Raw genomic sequence first — 6371 nt, forward strand, 5'->3', positions numbered from 1 at the left:
CCTCTCCCCACCTTCCAGCAGGAGAGCCGTAAACAAAAGGAACTTCCTGCGCTTGTTCTGTCTTTAAATATGCAAAATTGTGAGAAGCACTATTGGATCAGCAACTTGTCCATCAACTCAGTTTCAACCCACTGCAGTGGGCTTAAGACAGACGATCAGGGAATAGAATATCATCATAAAATCACCCCAAACCAAATAATTAATAGCTGGTATCTCTGATATTTTTTCATTTATATTCCATTTTAAACTAGAAAATAATTGTTTGGGCAAGCAATATCACAGCACACGTATTAAGTAAATTTTGAGAAAAATATATAATCATCAAAGAATTATAGAATTATAGAATGGTTTGGGTTGATAGTCGATGCCTTGAGAGGCCACCTAAAAACAGAAACTAGACAAGAATAAGGGAATAAAGGTAGGTATTTATCTGAAAGGCCTTCAGAGGTACACCCTGGGGAGTCAGAGGCTACTGCCAAGATGGACACCAAGACGGACGACAGGTCACGAGGTCTTCACGCTTTTATAAGTTTGGTTCATTTGCATATCAGGGTTAATTCTCCAATTAAAGCTTAAGTTAATGATGTAGTTTCCCCAAGCTCAGCCCCCTCTTAAGATGTTGGTTTACACATTTTGGGCGTAGGACAGTCTGCGTGTCCATGGAGAGCAGGCCTGGAGAAGCTTTGTTATATCTACCTAGCGTGAGAGAGCAGAAGTTAACAGGCTACAAGAAACTTCAGAGTTACACATTAGGCAGTACAGGATTTGAAAAATATGAAAGTTAAAACCTAAGGCATCATAATGACCTTAAAGACTATCCAGTTCCAACCCTCTGCCATGGCCAGGAACATGTTATATTAGACCAGGTCGCTCAGGGCTCCATTCAATCTGGTCTTGAACATTTCCAGGGATGGGGCAGACACAAAGTATATTGGAAAGCTGTTCCAGTGCCTCACCACCCTCACAGGGAAGAATTTCTTCTTAATATCCAATCTACACCTACTGTTTGAAGCCATTCCCCCTTGTCCTGTCACTCCAGGCCCTTATAAATAGTTTCTCTGCATCTTTCCTGTAGGCTCCCTTCAGGTACTGAAAGGCCAAATTAGGTCACTCCAAAGCCTTCTCTTTTCCAGGACGAATAATCCCAGTTCTCTCAGCCTTTCCTCATGGCAGATCTGCTCCATCCCTCTGATCATCTTGGTGGCCTCCTCTGGGCTGGCTCCAACAGGTCCCTGTCCTTCCTGTGCTGGGACCCCAGAGCTGGATGCAGCACTGCAGGTGGGTCTCACCAGAGAAGGGCAGAGGGCCAGAATCCCCTCCCTGCCCTGCTGCCCATGGGGCTTTGGGTGCAGCCCAGCACACGGGGATTTCTGTGCTCCCAGGACAGATGTTATATAGCACATAATAAGAGACTCCACATAATACATTTCATGAGGAGACATCCTTCCAAAACAAGGTATTTCAGTGAGATTTTTCTAATTCAGTTATTGCTTGATGTATTTTAGACAATTTAATTTATTTTAAGAGGAAAACCTGTGAAAACATGGTTGAAAATATTTTAGAGTAAATATTGAATTGTATTTAGTAAAATTTGTGTGAGAGTAATGAAATAACAATATATTATTGACTAAAAATCTTGATGGATCTCTAGTCACAGAGAATGTATTTCAGCATCAATATTAATTCCTTATTTTTTTTTATTTTAAAGACTGGTAATGACCTAAATAGTATCAAAAAATGAGATCATTACACTAACAACCTTGTCCACAGAACTCCACACTATGTTGCACAAGTTAGAACCAAAAAAGGCTATATTTTTCAACTGTAATTTTTAGGAAGCCATGACAAACATTGATATACTCAGGGAGATATTTTAGCCCCATGATAGCATGATGACTCAATGAAAGATAAACACTGGAAGTTCAATTAACTGATTGTTTTACTTATTGCGCATTTAGAAACAGTAGTGAACAAATAATTGTAGAGCTTATTAATATTCTTTCTTCTTTTGTCAGAAAAAATTGCTAAGTTTAGAAAGCAGTCTGCCAAGAATATATTTTCTTTGGTTTTTTTTAATGATTAAACTTTCAGCATGTTTTTCTTTGAGTATATATTCTCCTTACCACTTTTCAAATAATTACCATCTGTACGTTAGAGTTAATAATGTGTTTGGGAGGCTGTTTATGTTTACTTCTCTTGACAATGCATCTGATTTACATTATGGTTGTTGGTTTGTATGAAAATTATGCTTATTATGATAATATTTACTTATCTAGTATTTTCCTATTTTCCATCTGAAGATCTCAAGTGGTTTACAAAGCCGATGAATATCATTACCCATATTTTACATAAGGATATATTTCTGTAAGATTAATTTAGCTCTAGAAAATTGTGTAACGGAAATTTTAGATTGCTTCTTAGAAGGGTAACAGAGTTGAAGAAGAGCAGAAGAATGAATTACAAATGTATTGCACCTCCAAACTGAAAAGGATTTTATTTAAGTAAGACTTGGAAAGTCTCACAGGACTAATAGAGATCAGAGGAGTTGGAAGTTAAAAGGTTTCTAATTTACATGTTGTGACAGCAACTTAGAACACTTCATAAGGAAACAAACAAAACAGCTGAAAAAAGCTACATATATGGATATGGGTAAGTTCACTGGACTTGTTACCCACCCAAAAAAGCCATTAGGGAGGGTTTTGAAATTGATCTTCATGAATTTTGACCATAATAAATTTACTGAAAATTCGTATGAACATACCATGCAAATAAACCACAAATGAGGAATTATCCATTGTCTCAGATTCTTCTCCTATTCCAGAGAAGTTTGCTGAGTGGAATGTAAGCTACTGGGAGTATTTCTCTTAGTTTGTAAAAGAGAGCAATGATTAAAAAGAATGGATCTTGTCATTTAACTCTCATTAAATGCTAACAAGATTCTAATTGACATAGACCACAGGTCTGTAAGAAAATACGAATAGTTTGACAAAGCACTAAATTTTGCTGTTCATCACTCCTGCAGCCTCTCATGACCATATCTAATTTACTTGTAAGAACTGGAACAGGAAATGTTTTTCCCGCTACATGTCTTCTGAGGCTGCTGCAACCATAGAGGGAATTTCATATGAGGAAAACACAGCCTAGTATAAGTCTTGGCAGACAGTTCCTCAGCTTTTGATGATTGTGACAGCCCAAGATGACCTCTATTGCCATCGAAGTGAACTTGGATGCCATACCAGTAGAATAACCCTGTAGTGCATGAGTCCAAAGGGAATCCAAATGGCTGTGATGGTTACTTGAGGTATATGAGAGCTGAATTAAGAGGTTTTGCTTCTGCATGTAGAATCTCTGCTCAGAATCAGGAAGGAGTAAGCCAAGAAATAGTCACAGTGTTCCCCTGAAAGAAATTTCTTCTTTTCTTCTTTGTTTTCTTCTTTTCTTCTGTACTCCCCAGAAATAGTTATTAAAACTATTATTTCACAGACTCTTGCAAAAACGCAGTGATTTACAACTGTAATACAGAGTTAAAATGTGCACGATTAGCATTAGCATGATTAGCCTCCAAGTTGATAGGATATGCTATAACTTACCATACAAATTAATTAGTTGTTACTAATCTTCTGCAGTTACACTTTTGCCATTCTATATTGGTTTCCCAGTACCTTAGAAACTCAACTGTTTTATGTGACAGGTCGTGTATGTTTAGAAGCTAAATTGAACTTAATTTTTGGGCCTGCTTCCTGTGAGGAATTAAATCATGGAATCACAGAATCATTTAGGTTGGAAAAAAACTTTAAAAACCTTGCTACTTGGGCAGTTGCAGAGATACTTCTTTTTAAAAATAATTTCACGGAAATAATACATGTTCTCTTTCTGTTCTTGAAAGCTTTTTGGTGTTCAGGAAAGAAGAAAATTAATTCTGAACAAAGTTCAAAATGGACTCATCTGCTGTGCAACTAAACTTCTTATCAATCTTCTGTGCTCTCTGTATTTCATGTTCAAGAGAAAATTTTATTCTGTTTCCAGGTATGCCAAATACCAGGCAAATTGTTTTTATTCCATTAAATTTCTCACCAGAATGAAAGTCATAATAAATTGATAATGTGAAAGACCCTCTTTCCTTACAGCAGAAATTTTATCCCTAGTTAGGTCTTTACAGTTTTTTCTTGGAGCTGGCATCTCAGTCCAGGTGTTTATTCACAAATTGCATTTGAATGAAAAACATAAAATCACACTTTGATAAAAGCTGTAAATTTTTGTGTTGAATAAATGGCAAATATCAGAGAAATACTTATGAAACAAATGAAGTAAAAACCAGCAAGTTATGTCTTCTGAATTGTGACAAGGACTTTAAGAACTAATCTCTAAAGACACATAACACTTAGATGTGGAAAAAAGTAGACAAGAAATTTACTAGTTCAAATTAGTCAAATATAAGATGTAATTTTATGGCACTATATGGTTTTCCTCAATGCCTCTTTTTTAGTTTCTGTTTAAATTTCAAGAGGTTTTATTTAAGAACAATTAATTACAAACTGAGTTCTGAAAGCTCACAAATATATGTACTGCTCTGACATAAAAAATCATGCTCTTGTAAACAGTTTAAATTCCGAGACAAGAGTTTCATAGCAAAAGGATGTTAGTGTGAAACTTTTTGTTTACTCCTTTTAGCTACAAATGAATTCCTAACAAGTTGATTGCTGGCTTTTATTTCCAACGAAAGTGTTTAAGAGTCTTGCAAGCATAAAAAGCAAAATTCTGGAACGGAGAATGAAGTGTAAACGCATAATCACAAGTGTACATGAAGCAAAAACTGTTTCAGAAAATTATGTTCCATCACAATGAGAAAATGTTGGACCGTCCAAAAGGCAAATATTTACTTTCCTATCTATAAGAAGCTAGAGAAGAGTGACAGTTCTTGAGAAAAATTTTACAATTTTGTAATTTAAATTAACAAATATATATATGTATGTGTGTTTATATTCTTCCCTGACATTTAGAAAGCATTAGCAGGATAAAAAATATTCTTCCTGGGGGGGCTACTCAGAGCCTTACTTTGCCCTTCTGATTCATGCAACATAATACTATATTCCTATTACAGCTGGTGATGGGGGTCAGTGGCTCTGACCCAGGAAGAGGTGACCGGTCCGGGGAGATGGTCCCGAAAGGAATCGCCTTCCCGAGGCCCGGTGTCTTCCCTCAGCTGCTGGCAGGAGGGCCCTTGCAGGGGCTGTCAGCTCTTTAGTGATTATCAGCTCGAGATTCCAGCTCAGCTCTGCAGGGCAGCCTCCAGGCCAAGCCAGACCAGAGAGAGAGATGAGAGGTTCGTGTGGCTGGTTCCGCACGCCTGCGGAAGTTAGCTTTATTGTTGGTCCCCTCCAGTGAAGGGGAGAGCCAGGGACGAGAACCTTCTCTAAGCCACAGGGGCCAGAGGGCTTGCTTTTATAGGGATACAGGGGATCAGTAAAGGCCAATGGGTTACAGAGGATCTGGGATGGGTACAGGCCAATGGGTTACAAATGATCTGCATAGTGTCTCCTAAAGGATTGTGGGTCTGTCTTTTCTCTCCATGACCAAAGTGGTTGCCTTTCCAGGGAGTCCTGCTGGGCGATTGCGAAATCTCTTATCTCAGCAGAGATCCCTCCAGGGCAGGGGCTGGGCATACCCCACATATTCCAGTACTTCAAATTATTTTGTGGGGATTTTGTACAGCAAGTTCACTGCAGATTGTCTTCTGCTTGCAGTGATGTTTTGTTCTTGTTACCTATTAACAATATCAATTTAAGAAAAAGGAACAGTGAGAAACAGCAACTGACTAGGGCTGCAAGTTCTTTAGGAATGAAGATACCTTAAATCAAATTTCATTGGAGTCAGGACACAATAAAATGTGAATTCATTTATCAAATTCAAAGTAGTCAACACAGTCAGAAACTTAAATTCTATGGTCGAAGAAATGGAAGAAATCATGTCACCTTATAGAAGATTAGATATGGGAAGTCTCTACTTCATACAACCCTGCTGCTATTTCCCTCCAGATTATCATATAGGCTTCAGAGATTTCTTATACTTTCTCTATTCTTCCAAAATTGTATTAGCTGAGTCCTCTTGCAGGATGGGGAGGAGAGAATACACCTTATTCTTACATTCAGAACTCCCTCTGTTCTCCCCCTTTACTGGGGATAGTTGTTAGGCTCTTCATTAATTGTCACATTGACCGCTGCTGTCTACAGCCCAGGCTAGCTCCAGCGGTGCGTGGCAGGAGTGGGGAGCAGCTGGAGGCACGGAGCTTTAGAGCTGCTCCTCTGAAGCCTCTGCTCTACCCTGCAGAGCACCAGCTCCCGACACTGTCGCAGCCAGCCGACCCCGCTGAA

Source organism: Corvus brachyrhynchos, unplaced genomic scaffold (assembly GCF_000691975.1).
Source record: "Corvus brachyrhynchos isolate BGI_N302 unplaced genomic scaffold, ASM69197v1 scaffold428, whole genome shotgun sequence".
NCBI classification, from domain to species: Eukaryota; Metazoa; Chordata; class Aves; order Passeriformes; family Corvidae; genus Corvus; species Corvus brachyrhynchos.